Raw genomic sequence first — 16082 nt, 5'->3', positions numbered from 1 at the left:
GTTATATTTTAGGTCATTCACGAAGAATTCAGTCACCTACTCTTACATAAAGCAAGACCATCTGCTTCTCGACCTGCTGGGAAGGTGGCCCCTGGTAAGAAGGACTTAACTGTGCAACCAAAGATACTTATTGTGTGTGTCTCACGCAGTGATTTATAGTATATGTTGACAACATTAGCAGGGAAATTCCTCAGATTTATTGAATGTGACATTTTAATATGAGCCTATAAGCAGGACTTCCCAGTGGTGTTCATGGTAAAGAACCCGTCTGTCAATGCAGGAGACATGAGATGAATTTATTATAGCAATAGATGATTTCTTATTAATCTAATGCCTGAGACCTACAACATCTTTATATTAAACCCAGACAATTCTAGTCTACTTTATGAGGCTTGTACTAGCTGCACTGGAAAATCTGCCAAATCGGCCTATGAAGTTTCGATCTCTGGGTCAGGGAGATCCCTTGGAGGAGGGCAGGGCAACCCACTCCAGTATTCTTGCCTGGAGAATCCCATGGACTGAGGAGCCTGATGGGCTACAGTTCATAGGGTCGCAGAGTCAGACACGACTGAAGCTACTTAGCATGCACGAGCATTATAAAACAGGAGAAAATTTTTGTTGAGTGGTGACCTGTGGGCGTGCCTGTACATCTAGCTCATTCATGACCTGGAAAATTCATCTCCTCTCTCTCATCAGTCAGGAAAACTTGATGAAGCAGTGGATTTGCTGATAAAGAGATGCTCAAAGAGGCAGGATCCAAGCTTAACTTTTGTGTAGGGAAGGGGTAGAGAGTCAGAATCATGAGATGAAGCTTGTGTTATTGAACTAGAGAGAATGGACTGGAGATTAAGAGTTCTCTTGCAGAGGCTGGTTTGAGCTGAAGTTAGGATCTTGGACCTAATTGGTAACAGTAGGAGAATTGTTACTATGCGATCCCCAAAGAAAGCAGGTGATACCTTATGGTAATGAGAAATAGGGGAGCTGCTTTAGTGACAGTGTGAGGAATCAGCTGATGAAATACTGTATGTGTTTGTGTGTATGTGTAAGAGAGACAGACATTAAAGAGAAAAATTACTAATGCATTAACATTGTGAATAGAACAGCAGGATTTTTCATTCATTCATTCAGTTGCTCAGTCGTGTCCGCTCTGCAAGTCCATGGCTGCAGCACTCCAGGCCTCCCTGTCATCACCAACTCCTGGCGTTTACTCAGTCATGTCCATTGAGTTGGTGATGCCATTCAACCATCTCATCCTCTGTATCCCTTGTACGACATCCTCTGCTTCAGTCTTTTCCAGCATCAGGGTCTTTTCAAATGAGTCAGTTCTTTGCATCAGGTGGCCAAAGTATTGGATTTTCAGCTTCAGCATCAGTCTTCCATGATATTCAGGACTGATTTCCTTTAGGATGGACTGGGTTGAATCTCCTTGCAGTCCACGGACTCTCAAGAGTCTTCTCCACACCTCAGTTCAAAGATCAATTCTTTGGCACTCAGCTTTCTTTATAGTCCAACTCTCACATCCATACATGACTACTGGAAAGCCATAGCTTTAATAGAAGATCTTTGTTGGCAAGTAATGTCTCTGCTGTCTAGGTTGTATACTTTTTTAAGGAGCAAGCGTTTTTAATTTCATGGCTGCAGTCACCATCTGCGATGATTTTGGAGCCCCCAAATAAAGTCTGTCACTGTTCCACTGTTTCTCCATCTATTGCCATGAAGTGATGGGACCAGATTGCCATGATCTTAGTTATCTGAATGTTGACTTTAGCCAACTTTTTCACTCTCTTCTTTCACTTTCATCAAGAGGCTCTTTAGTTCTTCTTCACTTTCTGCCATAAGGTGGTGTCATCTGAATATCTGAGGTTATTGATATTTCTCCAGCAGTCTTGATTCCAGTTGTGCTTCTTCCAGCCAGCGTTTCTCATATGTACTCTGCAAGAAGTTAAATAAGCAGGGTGACATATACAGCCTTGACGTGCTCCTTTTCTGATTTGGAACCAGTCTTTGTTCCATGTCGAGTTCTAACTGTTGCTTCCTGACCTGCATACAGATTTCTCAGGAGGCAGGTCAGTGGTCTGGTTGCCATCTCTTTCAGCATTTTCCACAGTTGTTGTGATCCACAGTCAAGGCTTTGGCATAGTCGATAAAGCAGAAGTAGATGTTTTTCTGGAACTCTTGTTCTTTTGATGATCCAATGGATGTTGGCAATTTGATCTCTGGTTCCTCTGCCTTTTCTAAATCCAGCTTGAACATCTGGAAGTTCTTGGTTCATGTACTGTTGAAGCCTGGCTTGGAGAATTTTGAGCATTACTTTGCTAGCGTGTGAGATGAGTGCAATTGTGTGGTATTTTGAGCATTCTTTGGCATTGCCTTTCTTTGGGAATGGATGAAAACTGACCTTTTCCAGTCCTGTGGCCACTGCTGAGTTTTCCAAATTTGCTGGCATATTGAGTGCAGCACTTTCACAGCATCATCTTTCAGGATTTGAAATAGCTCAACTGGAATCTGTCACCTCCACTAGCTTTGTTCCTCGTGATGCTTCTAAGGCCCACTTGACTTCACATTCCAGGATGTCTGGCTCTAGGTCAGTGATCACACCATCGTGATTATTGGGTTGTGAAGATCTTTTTTGTACAGTTCTGTATATTCTTGCCACCTCTTCTTAATATCTTCTGCTCTGTTAGATCCATTTCTGTCCTTTATCGAGCCAATCTTTGCATGAAATGTTCCCTTGGTATCTCTAATTTTCTTGAAGAGATCTCTAGTCTTTCCCATTCTGTTGTTTTCCTCTATTTCTTTGCATTGATCGCTGAGGAAGGCTTTCTTATATCTTCTTGCTATTCTTTGGAACTCTGCATTCAGATGCTTGTATCTTTCCTTTTCTCCTTTGCTTTTCACTTCTCTTCTTTCACAGCTATTTGTAAGGCCTCCCCAGACAGCCATTTTGCTTTTTTGCATTTCTTTTCCATGGAGATGGTTTTGATGCCTGTCTCCTGTACAATGTCACGAACCTCATTCCATAGTTCATCAGGCACTCTACCTATCAGATCTAGGCCCTTAAATCTATTTCTCACTTCCACTGTATATCATAAGTGATTTGATTTAGGTCATACCTGAATGGTCTAGTGGTTTTCCCTACTTTCTTCAATTTAAGTCTGAATTTGGGAATAAGGAGTTCATGATCTGAGCCACAGTCAGCTCCTGGTATTGTTTTTGTTGACTGTATAGAGCTTCTCCATCTTTGGCTGCAAAGAATATAATCAATCTGATTTTGGTGTTGACCATCTGGTGATGTCATGGAAAAGCAAGAGAGTTCCAGGAAAACATCTATTTCTGCTTTATTGACTATGCCAAAGCCTTTGACTGTGTGGATCACAATAAACTGTGGAAAATTCTGAAAGAGATGGGAATACCAGACCACCTGACCTGCCTCTTGAGAAATCTGTATGCAGATCAGGAAGCAACAGTTAGAACTGGACATGGAACAACAGACTGGTTCCAAACAGGAAAAGGAGCATGTCAAGGCTGTGTATTGTCACCCTGCTTATTTAACTTATATGCAGAGTACATCATGAGAAATGCTGGACTGGAAGAAACACAAGCTGGAATCAAGATTGCCAGGAGAAATATCAATAACCTCAGATATGCAGATGACACCACCCTTATGGCAGAAAGTGAAGAGGAACTAAAAAGCCTCTTGATGAAAGTGAAAGTGGAGAGTGAAAAGTTGGCTTAAAGCTCAACATTCAGAAAACGAAGATCATGGCATCCGGTCCCATCACTTTATGGCAAATAGATGGGGAAACAGTGGAAACAGTGTCAGACTTTATTTTTCTGGGCTCCAAAATTGCTGCAGATGCTGACTGCAGCCATGAAATTAAAAGACGCTTACTCCTTGGAAGGAAAGTTATGACCAACCTAGATAGCATATTCAAAAGCAGAGACATTACTTTGCCAACAAAGGTCCGTCTAGTCAAGGCTATGGTTTTTCCTGTGGTCATGTATGGATGTGAGAGTTGGACTGTGAAGAGGGCTGAGCACCGAAGAATTGATGCTTTTGAACTGTGGTGTTGGAGAAGACTCTTGAGAGTCCCTTGGACTGCAAGGAGATCCAACCAGTCCATTCTGAAGGATATCAGCCTTGGGATTTCTTTGGAAGGAATGATGCTAAAGCTGAAACTCCAGTACTTTGGCCACCTCATGCAAAGAGTTGACTCATTGGAAAAGACTCTGATGCTAGGAGGGATTAGGGGCAGGAGGAGAAGGGGACGACAGAGGATGAGATGGCTGGATGGCCTCACTGACTCGATGGACGTGAGTCTGAGTGAACTCCGGGAGTTGGTGATGGACAGGGAGGCCTGGCGTGCTGCAATTCATGGGGTCGCAAAGAGTTGGACACGACTGAGTGACTGAACTGAACTGAAAAAAGTATATACAAATATCTTCTGAAGTGGGAGTGTGGAGGAATCTCAGATGATGTCCAGCTATGAGCACTGCTGGGCTTCTATCATGTCTGCATATGTGAGCAGATCATGAGCATGTGGGCTGAATCTGGCATGGTGTATTTGCCTGGAGGACCAGTACTGCCTGGGAAGAACTCATCATAAGTACAAATATGGTTAGGCAAAGAAATGTGGCTCAATTTTAACTTGTCATCAGAAGGGAGAGCAATTCTAAAATCACATGGTGACTGTCATCAAGGACTGAATCAAGAAACAGCACCAAGTCCCCACCCTCCAACTCCCCTCTCCATGGACTCATGCCCAAATCCTAGAGAGAGCAAAGGCTGCAAGTAAAAACTGAAAAAGCTGCTCACTAAAATACATAAAACAATGGGAGGTTAAGTTACCCTGCTTGGTCACCCCTTCTGTGAGAGTTTCAAAGAGGAAACTTTGCAGTGGGAAACTTTGCAAACTTTTCAAAGAGGAAACAGCCATCACATGGTTTTGCTACCATGAAGGCTTCTGCAGCAGGCAGATGAGTGGGTGACAGTGCCCCACCTAAGCACTGGGGCTGCAGGGCGGCCTGCAGACCGGCACCAGTGCCCATCTGATATGGACTTACCCAGAGTAAGGGCTGCACTGCTAGAACTGAGTGGCACCTGGACAAGAGCAGCACCACTCTTGTGGCAACCGTCTGGACTCTGCAGCTGGGGCCCTGCGAGAGCACAGGCAGCTGAGTCACTGCCGAGGAAGAGACAAGGAAGAGCCTGACCCTGTTCACCACAATATTCCACTTACCCAGGACCCTATGTCCCCTAGCTTTCCGCTGGACCAGTTTCATTCCGTGCACGTGTCTAGCAGGGGTAGTGAATGAGGCAGCCTGTGAACCCACCCTGGGCTGCAGATGTTGTACGCACCGGCAGCAGGAAATTGTCTCTACCCGACCTGAGGACAGATGTTAGGGAAATGTGTGGCAAGAATCTCTATTGGTGAAATAAATTAGCTTACATTTATCTGATGGAGTATAGTGCCATGAATAAAAACGATAGAGATCTATTTTCAGTGACATGGAAATAGGTTTGTAATATAGAACGAATTAATAAAAGCAGATTAAAGATTGGTGGGATGATTACTCAACTGAATGCATTTGTCAATACTCATGGAACTGTTTACCAAAAAGAGTTAATTTTACTGTGTGTAAATTATTCCTCAAAAAGGACAGATTATAAAATATTTACAGAGGGATCCAGTGTATGTATGTGTGTGTGGCTCAGAAAGGCTCAATGCTAACAGTGACTCTATTCAACTAAGACGTGTTGTATCCTGTTTTTCTTTTTGTTTAACTGTCTTTTAAATTTTTTCTCAACTGTATAGGTATTGCCTTAATATTTTAAATTGTGAATAGGGAAGCACAAAAGATATTTGTGCTTAAGGACCAGCTCATCCAGGGTAATAAGGATAGCTGAGCCTTGTGCTGAGCAGTGTATCATGGGAGTTACCAGAGAAGGTTGGTTTTAAGAAGCTCATAGTAGGTGCTCAGTACACGTTTCTCAGACCAATGAATAATTATAGTGGGTCATTTTATCACAAATTTCTAGTTTAGTAATAATGATGCCATTCTCATTTTAGATCCAAAATATCAGCAGTGCACACTCATGAATATTTTAATCTCCATTAGAGTGACAGCCAACTAATTGCTTTCAAACCAAACAGCTACCCATACTCAAATCTGAGTTCTTTCCTTTTAACTTTCCTCTGCTTATCCTCATCCCCATCTCCTCCCTTATTAATTCAGACCGGGAAATAAATGACCACAGATACCTTGGTACCACATAATTATTAGGAAGACTGCTTAGGTATATCAAGGTAAAATGCAAAAACCAAAAAATAAGAACTCGTAATTTTCCACAGACTTAGAAGGAGGCTACTATGTTGAGAAGTGGCAGGAAAAACAGTCTGAAACCAGTCCTCTCTTTTGAAAAAACACTGACTGATTTAGTGTGTGAGAGATGATCAGATCGTCCAGTAAACCTGCTGGCCTGACAGCCTCTTTAGGTCTGAGTGTGTGTGTGTGTGGTTCATGTTGTATGTGATAGTGGCAGTTGGGGTGTGTATGTGTTAGACACCACACAGAAATAATCCAGGTTACATTGGTGGATGGATGGAATTTGGGATCCACCTCAGAAGGCTCAGAATGTATTAAAATACCAAGGATGTTTAATATCTCGACTCAACCAGTTCTAGTTTTTTTCTAAGTGCTAAAATCTTATGCAAAGTTTAGACCCAGATAAGTCATCAGATCATTCACTCATTTTGCAAACGAGAGAATTTCAGCCCAGAGAGTAGAAGAGGGCTTTGCACATCCACAGGGAGCTGGCAGCACTGCTTATTGGCAAGATGAACAGGATGTGCCCTTTGAAGACAATGTCCATGTGCTTCTGAATAAGTCAGGGACATCACTGAGCATCCGCGCTGAACAATATGTTCCCCTCTGAAGCCTTCAGCAATCACATTCCTCTATTCATTCAGCTTTAACCACCCCCTACCCAACCCCAGGGAAATGTAGCCATCTGGGGCCTGAAGGCTTGTCCAAGCCCCATTTGCTAAATGAAGGCATTATCTGCAGAGAAAGACTCCTCATCAAAGACATGTTAATGACAGGCCAGAGGACTGAACACCAAGAATGGATCCTGGTGACATTGTGAATAAAGGGACATACAACAATGGAACCAGGGAGTGGGCACTGGGCTGGGAGAGCCAGGGACAGACCTGTGAGTTAAGCCTGTACGTTCCTCACCCTGGCACTCCAGCCACACTCTTCATGCCCACAGCCCTGCCAGGGCACCCATTCAGCCTCATGTCCCAGGCATCCCTGGGTCCCCACCCATGGGCCATTCTCTTCTGTACCTCTGAGCTTTGGTGTGTGCTGCATCCTCTATCATGTATATTACTTCCCTCTTGATCCATCTGGTGAATTCCTCCTTGAAAATTCAGCTCAGCTATCACACTCTACAGAGTGGACCTATCCTTTCCTCCCACCCAGCAGAGTTGCCAGCACCCCTCACAGCCCTCCCTATGGCTTTGGTAGCATCATTCTGCATGTCTCAGTCCCTCACTAGACTGGGAGTTCCTTGAAGAAAGAATTCATCCTGTTTATCTCCAAAACCCAAGCCTTACGCCTGTAGTAAGTGTTAGCTGCCCATAGGTAAGTGAATAAATGGCTTTCTGAGAAAGTATATTTGCTGTCTATTACCAAATACAAATTTCCACAAAGGTAGCAGCTTAAAACAATACATACTTGGTTCAGTTTCTGTGGGTCAGAAGTACTGGCACAGTTTCACTGGGCTCCCTGCTTAGGATTTCACAGACTAACATCTACGTTCTCACTTGGAGACTCAACTGGGGAAGATTTGATTCCATACCCACTTGGGTTGTTGGCAGACTTTATTTCCTTGTGGCTGTAGGACTGAAGGCCCAACTTCTTACTAGATGTGAGCTAGAGGCCACCCTCTGTTACCTGCCATGTGGCTTCCCAACATGGCTTCTAACTTCATCATCCCAGGAAGGAGGGTCTCGAGAGCAAGTCTGCCAGCAAAGCAGAGTCATAGATAACACGACAGTCACTGAAAGGACATCCTTTATTGTGCTCTGTTGCTTAGAACCAGGTGATAGGTTCCACCCACATCAAAGGTAGGAATCCTTGGGAGCCAGCCTAAGGTCTGTCCACCACTCAAAGAATAGAGTAAATCTTGCCGATAAGTTCTTTACTTTGGTATAATCCCCCTTTTCCTTTTCCTTTGGGTTCTTGCTTGCAGGTGGTTTTACAGCTGTTGGCAGATCACTTCTGGAAGAAGATGCAGCACCAGTGGCCCCACGTCCTGGGAAAGGAGAATCCATTCAATCCGCAGATTGAGCAGGTGTTTGGAGACCAAGGGGGGCACTGAGGCCCCAAGGACATGTGCTTCTGGGGAGGCAGCAACTTGGCTAAACTCATTCAACAAATGGCTATAGGGCTGCCTGTCACAAACTCACAGGACCCTCTATAGCATCATCTTGGTTTTCTCTCATTTAAGAGTTCATCTAAATAATGGTGTGACTCTGTGCTTCCAGGATCAGTGCCCCTGTAACCCTCAAGTGACCCCGAATGAAGTGCTTTGGGTGCCATTCTGAGTCACAGCGTATCTGTCTGCACCCTTGAATGGCTAGTTGTTCCAAAAAATAAATAAGAACTCTGCTTGAGTGACATTCAGCAACTTCCCCAGGGTCTTGGTGTGTCAGGAAGTGACCCTCCTTCTGTGGCTGACTCCTTAAAGATGGCTCTTCCCAGGAAGGCTGCTGGCTGGCTGCCAAGGCCTCTCACACCAGAACATGCAACTACAACACAGAATTAGGTACAACTTAAATACTTACTTAAATGTATGAGAGAAGAAATGAGAGAAGAAATCACAACAAATTACAAATTTTTAGAAGTTAACAAATATAAGCGCCACAAAATCTAGGGAAAAAATGACAACTTTAAAAGATTTTCTTACATTCTTTGGCTACATAATCTGATTACTTCTTCCTATAATAATGATTTTATAATATGATTGTTTATAGGTAGAACAGAAATTTTTTTTCTTATTATTGATAGTTTAGAAGAGTTTCTTTCAGCTACACAACTCATCACTGGTAAAGCTGTGTAAATTTCTAGGATGGTTTTCCAACTGGGAAGACCTCGATCAGATTTCTTTTGTGGAGGAGTCATTAAAGACACACACCCTATCTGTAGTGTTGGTAAAGCTTTGTGCTCATATAAGCACACATATAAGAATTCTGATAGATTCTATTGCACATCCTTCTCACCCATGTGGCACTTCCCGGCGCTAATGGAGATGGGGCTCAGAGTCTGTGTGCCGCCAGCACTCCACCTCAGAGCAGGCCTGCCCTTCTACATTCTGCCCTCAGGAGCTTGCTTGGCACAGCCCAGAGTGTGGGCCAGTTCTGACCAGGGTTCTCAGGGGCCGGGGAATAAAGGCTCCAGCCTCTCCGTTTAGTGCTCAGTTTGGGAATATACTCTGTGTGCTTCTCAGAGGGTCTCGACAGAATCAGCCTCCTTTGCTCACAGGAGCCGTCGCCCTACATGACTCTTCTTCCTTCCTTGTGTCACTCTCCTCACTTCTCCTTTCCCACTTTTGGGGATCACTCCCCAAATAAACCACCTGCACCCAAATTTTTGTCTTAATAAAGATGAAATTATAATGACAGTATGTGTATAATTGTGTATGCTTTATTACTTTACTATTTTTAATTTATTTATTTATTCCTGATAGGGAGACACTTCTATTTTGTCCAGGCACCAGCATGAACCACATCTTGCAGTCATCGTATCCATGACTGGAAGACCTTACCCCAGACTAGCTCCCAGATTTGTGCATTTCACATCTCATTTCTCCTCCATGATCCACATACTTCCCGTGCCAGGAGCTGTAGTTCACTTTCTCTGTGTGATCTGACCACCAGCCCTGCACTTTGTCTCCATGCTGGTGGACAGTAGGAGCGTACCTGAAGTCCTTCCTGCCCCAGGATGGCTGCATAACCTGCACAGAAATAACAGCTAACCACACACACAGTGCAACCTAAATGGATCTCCATTTCAACTCCCCCAAAATTCCCATGGCTTTTCCAGAGCCACCAGATAAAAGGGAAATTGTTGAGAGAGGAAGCAATTGTGTTTAAAATATCTTACTTTGCCAATTTTACAAAGCATTGGACCCTGTGAACTCATTGTTGGGGCCCTTTCCAGGGCTTTGGAAGAAACTCTAAAACTTAATCTTTCTTAGATTTTATGGTAAATCCATCTCTGCTCAAGTCAATTAATCTGCCAGGTTTGTGTTTGGAGGGCCAACACACTTAAAATATTGTTCAACCCATTAATTTCTGTCACCTGAAGTAGGATCCTTGGCTCAGAATGACCAGCACATGTCCTCAGGAGGTAGATCAGCAGGGGACCAAAAGTCTCCTCAGGAGGCTGCTTGTTTGAAGCAGGAAATACAAACTTGGAGAATAAAGATGTGAGGTGTTGGGCTGTGGTGGTGGTTTAGTTGCTAAGTCGTGTCCGACTCTTGCGACCCCATGGACTGGAGCTCATCAGGCTCCTCTGTCCATGAGATTTTCCAGGCAAGAATACTGGAATGGGTTGCCATTTCCTTCTCCAGGGGATCTTCAGGACCCAGGAATTGAAATCAGGTCTCTTGCATTGTAGGCAGACTCCTGCATTGCAGGCAGATTCTTTGCCCACTGAACTACAAGGGAACTTGGAGAATAGATTAAAGATGTGAGGTGTTGCGCTGTGGACACCTGGTATACCTGTCTCCTCCTGGTTCTGATGTTTCAACATTTCATCTTACTTCTAAGCACTAAAATACCAATACTCGTGTTGTTTTGTTATTGTTTTTTTAAATCTGAAATCTAAATCATTCAGTCTCAAAATATACCCAGAGAACACTGCACTAAAATTTTGTATTCATTTAGAAAGAATTCTATTCAATCCCCTCTGTTTAAAATGCTTCCAAGTTACTTCATTGCTATTCTAATTTTTATTTCCCAGAGTACCAGTGAAGTTGATCATCTTGTATTGCTTTTGCTGTTGTTGGGGGCATGGAGAATTCATTTCAGGCCTTGATCTTTTTCCAGAAGGCCCTGAAGGAATGGAGTTATTTTATTGGGGTAAACTAGAAGAGGGTATAGGGAGACTTAGAGGGTCCCGGGAGGGGGTTCCCAGGGAGGACTGTCCTGAGTCTGATCACCTCCTGTCTCCCACCCCAGATGTCATCTTTGTCCTTGCTCCTTTTTCCTGTTTAAATTCTCTTAGAGACTGAACTCCCACCTTAGGGATTATTTAACCAGTTCCATCTTTCTCATTCTCCATGTGAACCAGTTCAGATGGGAGAATGGAGGCCCCTGGGTTCTGAGCCTTGGCCTCCTTCCTGGGCACAGCACCAAGAAGCCAAAGGATGGGGGAAGATGGTACTCCTTTCTCACAAATACTGCACAAAATAAATACTAGGTATCACTACTGTCTCCACAAGAACTGGACTCCCAAGTCAGGTCCACTCCCTGGACTGGGAGTCCAGACTGAGGCATGTCCACTTAGGGCATGCTCTATATGCTCTAATCCAGACATGTTCTTTCTTTGAGATCCCACTGTGGCTTTCTCTCTGGCTTGGAGATATCCTGTCCTTGTAAGGTGTTGTGTGTACGTCTGATGACTTCTGAGTGTCCAGAATTTATCGTGGAGCCATGGGGGACAGCTTCTATCCCGTATTTCTGTACTGCTGTCCCCTTGAGCTACTATTGTCAGCCTCTGGTTTTTCAGAATCGTAGTATGTGGGTGCTGCCCTCTGAGAGGCACCCCTTTATTGGTGTGGCTGGCACCCCTCTCCATGCCCTTCCCCCATCCGGGAGTGACCTCCTAGAGACAAGGACCTGAACCTGAACAGAAGCTCCACAAGACGAGAACCTGGCCAGTCAGGTTCACTCTGTATGCAGAGCCCTACAACAATACCTGTCCATGAAGAGGTGCTCGATTTGTACTACTGAGTGAAAGAATGAATGAGATATTAGAGTTGCTCTCCAGGATACATTTCCTTATATCTTGCTATTTAGGCAAAAAAAAAGGAGCATTTTTCTGCCACATTTGAGTTAGTCCCATTGAATCACACTCCTTTTGGTGAGAAAGGTAAAAGAGAAAAGCAATCAACACAGGGAATGCTTTCCTTTCTGGGCCCCCTTGGTGGGGAGGCATGATCTTCATCTAAACTCCCCAACACTATATTGTAATTTGTTTCTCTTTTGTTCAGATCAAAGACTTCTCTCATCCTTTGCTACTGAAATTTGGTTCCTCATTTTCCACATGAATAATTATCAAGAACTTCTATCCCCACTTCCTGGGCGTTTTTCATTTGGTAGAGCCTTTTGGGTTCAGGCTCTCGTAGAAAAATAAAATCAGACCCCAAGCAAGAGCAAATCAATTAAAAAAATCTTATCTGAGATTTGTTACACAACAATGCAGGAAACATAAGAGATGTGGGTTCAATCCCTGGGTAGGGAAGATCCCTGGAGGAGGGCATGGCAACCCACTACAGTATTCTTGCCTGGAGAAACCCCATGGACAGTGGAGCCTGGCAGGCTACAATCCATAGGGTTGCAAAGAGTTGGACACCATTGAGGTGGCTTAGCATGCATGCACATCATGGGACAAGAGTCCCCAGGAATTTGCAGCAGCTACGCCACTCCACCCTCTCCCTGAGTTAGTCCCACAAGAGAATGGATTCTGAAATGCAGTCTATGGGAACCACCCTCTTCCAGAATTAAGAGGGCCTTTGAACTTGAATGGGAAAAATGTTTGTAGTACCCTCTGGGTAAATTCACCATTTCCTTTAATTATGAATGGGGCAACAAAACACTGTATGTTTATAGCTGTATTGTTAGCAGTCGATCACAAATATTTTCACTTCACTTTGTTGCAGATGCAATCAATTTTCATTACTTGGGACAGTTATGTTCTACAGTCACCTTGGACACTGAATTAGCAAATGCTGAACTGCTGGTCCTAGGGGAAATACAGGGTTACATACCTGTGAGAATCTGGTCACAGCATCATGGTGAATCAATCAATATACAATCTTTTTTTAATGTGTGGTTTTTCGTTTAAAGACACCTTTTTAAATTTATAGTTGATTGATTGACATTGAACTCACAGCCAACAGCCCTAGAGCTCACATCTGAATGAAGCTTAATTACCCATCTATTTTCTTCATAAGGCACATCTTGGTCTCCTGCACTTAAGCACACATGTAGCGCTTCAGCTCTGCACTCAGGGACTATTTTAAACAGTGGGAATCACAACAGAAAGCATAAACACGACCAAAATGAGGCAGTAAATACGTTGTAGAAAGGACTCTTGTTTTCCGTGTGGAGAACTGAAACAAGAAGTCAAAGTCCTGCCTTTTTCAATCTCAGCAATGGGAACATGCAGGTTAGGTGATGGAAATTCTCATTGCTCGAATGACCGCAAAAGTGCGTGAGTGTTAATTGGGAGGTTACAAATATATTTTAGCCAGTATGTGAATTTACAGATCCAGAATTTGTGAATAATGCGGAATGACCATATCTTGAAATATCATTTATGGCCATCAGTACTTTGAAACACCTGTAGTTATTAGACCCAATGTAAAAGAAGTACATATGGGAAGAATGGGTACATGCATATGCATGGCTGAGTCCCTTCACTGTTTCATTCTGAAACTACCACAACATTGTTAATCGGCTATACCCCAATAATGGACGCCCATTTTTAAATATTTCAAAATATTTTTAGTACTGTGATACTTTCATTTCGATACGAAGGGTTTCTTTTTGTAATCCTTTGTGTTTGCAATTAAAAATGTTATTCTGAGAAAGGATCTCCAGCTTGCCCAGCCTCCCAAAGGGCTGCATGGACAACACACAAAGTCATACATTCTGGGGTGTTCTGCTTTGAGAAGGAAGAACTCCACGGTCTAAAATGTCTGGGAGCCACAGCAGAATTTATCTGCTTCCTGGGAAGTCATAGGGTGAAAGTTCTACAGTAAAAAGATCTGCTTAGCTCATCATTTGCCCAGCAGTTTTGACCGAGAGCCCCTTCTCCTCAAAGGAGAGCTATTAAACACTGGTGGGCATCATGGTCTACAGAAACACCTTGGAAGATGCTATGAAGAGGAATCAACCTCTAACACACTCACCAGCAGTATCCAGAGAGAATTTCCCAGGTATATTTAGACTAGAACCCCCACTCCTCATCTCTTGAGTAAAGCGGGATGTCTTTTGGAATTCCTCTCATTGCAACAAAAGCTTTCCTGGTAGAACTAAAAATGACTAAGGCAGCATTTCTCCTAGGCCCTGAGACAAATGTATAGATTTCCTGATAAATGAATGCATCAATATGCTACTAACATGTCAGTTTTTCTCATTAAATCTGAGTACAGAATCTGTGGTTGCTTAGCAGGATGAACTCCTCAAATCTGATCTGGTAGAGGGTCTAGCATAAATATTCATATAAGCCAGGGCTCTTTTAATCTGGTCCTTTGCTTGGGGTAAAGGAGTTAGGGGTGGGTTTAAAAGCTTACTTTAAAAGCTTGTTTCTGGTCACTTCTTAAAACTGCAATACCAAAAAATAAGAGCCTCATCATCATGAATCTGTCATTAAAGAGGATTACACTTTTGAAGCTCTTGATGGATAGAAACAGAGAGGAGAAATAAAGAGAACACAATGAGGTTTGCTAAGATTTCTTTGGGCATTGTGCTCCTGGCTGGCTGCTTTGTTTATACTTAATTACGTGGACCATTTATAGGAACCCTTTCAGCCTCAGAGTGCTGCAAATGTAACTCACGGGTTCACAAAGCGGCAGTCAATAAACTGCGGCAGAAAGATGGGCGAGAGCGTGCACCAAGGGCTTCTGTGGCGGCCCATGCTCAAGGCAGCTTCCAACCTGAGAGGCTTTCAGTCTTCCCCTGAGGACTCTACCCTCTGAGATGCACACTTGGCACAGGCTCAGAAAAAAAAACCCAGGTGTTAGTATTTTCACAGTGATCTCCACATGGTCCCTCTGCAAACATCAGCCCGAGCCTGGACATTGAGCGAGGCTGCTAAGGGAGCAGAGAGCTTTTGAGGAATAATAAGTGGAGACTCCAGGCTCATATAACTCCAGGATAAAGACAAAACACCATCCTTCTGTCTCCTGGAGCTAGGGAACACATCAAAACACAACCAGTGGGAATTTTAGGAAGCAACAGGTTTTGGAATCACTTGTCTGGGTTTGAATCTTGTTTAAGCTTCTGGTCCCTCAGTTACTTCTCTTCCGAATGAGAGTATTAACACCTGTTTCCCAGAATTACTGAGACTATTGAGGACAAGAGTGGATGCTTACAGAGGGCAATGTGACATGTATTATCTCACTTAGTCCTTACAATGATATAAGGCAGGTCTGCCACGATTATTCCTTTTTTTAGAGAAGGAAACAGAAACAGAGGGTAATCAAGTAACTAGATGGAGATTGCACAGCTAATATATGATGAATCAGGACTCTGAAGCCAGGCCATCTGGCTCCAGGCTCTGTGCTGTTAGCCCCGAGATAAGCCCGCCTTTATTGTGAAAGATAATGCTTGTACAACATGGGCGAGTGGTTGATCAGCACTTGCTCTCATTGTCTCTCTAGCCAGAGTGTGGTTTGGCCACCACACAGGCTGGAGTCTGCTTTGTCTATAGAGGAAGCCAGAACTCATCAACAGACACAGCCTGGGCCTCTACAGGCTCACTCTTTTCCTGCCTGTTTCTTTTAGCCTACATCCCACAGGAGATGTAGGCTAAAGGGAACTTGTCACTACAAGCACAGGCAGTGGGTAAGTCTCCACCGGCTGCCCTCCCTGCCACTCCTTCCACGGAGACGTAGCCCCTATCCCCACCACTGTAAGCCAGCCCAGCCCAGAGGAGGAGGTGCAGGCAGGCCGGCCATTACCCAGGCCTAACACTATGGAGGACAAGCTGCCATTTCACCTCTTAGGTCTCAGAATTGTCTTGCATGGTCGAGGTTATGCTGCTATGAGGGAGGCCCTGGGGGA

The 16082-nt window shown here is 43.8% G+C and overlaps 1 pseudogene; it reads left to right on the top strand.

Annotated features, from left to right (window-relative positions):
• The window catches only part of LOC112449028 (serine/threonine-protein kinase Nek5-like), a 43906-nt pseudogene extending 28080 nt beyond the window's left edge, over positions 1-15826 (top strand).
• The last annotated feature ends 256 nt before the right edge of the window (positions 15827-16082 follow it).

The sequence above is a fragment of the Bos taurus genome, chromosome 12 (assembly GCF_002263795.3).
Source record: "Bos taurus isolate L1 Dominette 01449 registration number 42190680 breed Hereford chromosome 12, ARS-UCD2.0, whole genome shotgun sequence".
In the NCBI taxonomy this organism is placed as follows: Eukaryota; Metazoa; Chordata; class Mammalia; order Artiodactyla; family Bovidae; genus Bos; species Bos taurus.
The sequence above is the reverse complement of the archived record's forward strand: the minus strand, read 5'-3'. Positions and strand labels throughout refer to the sequence as shown.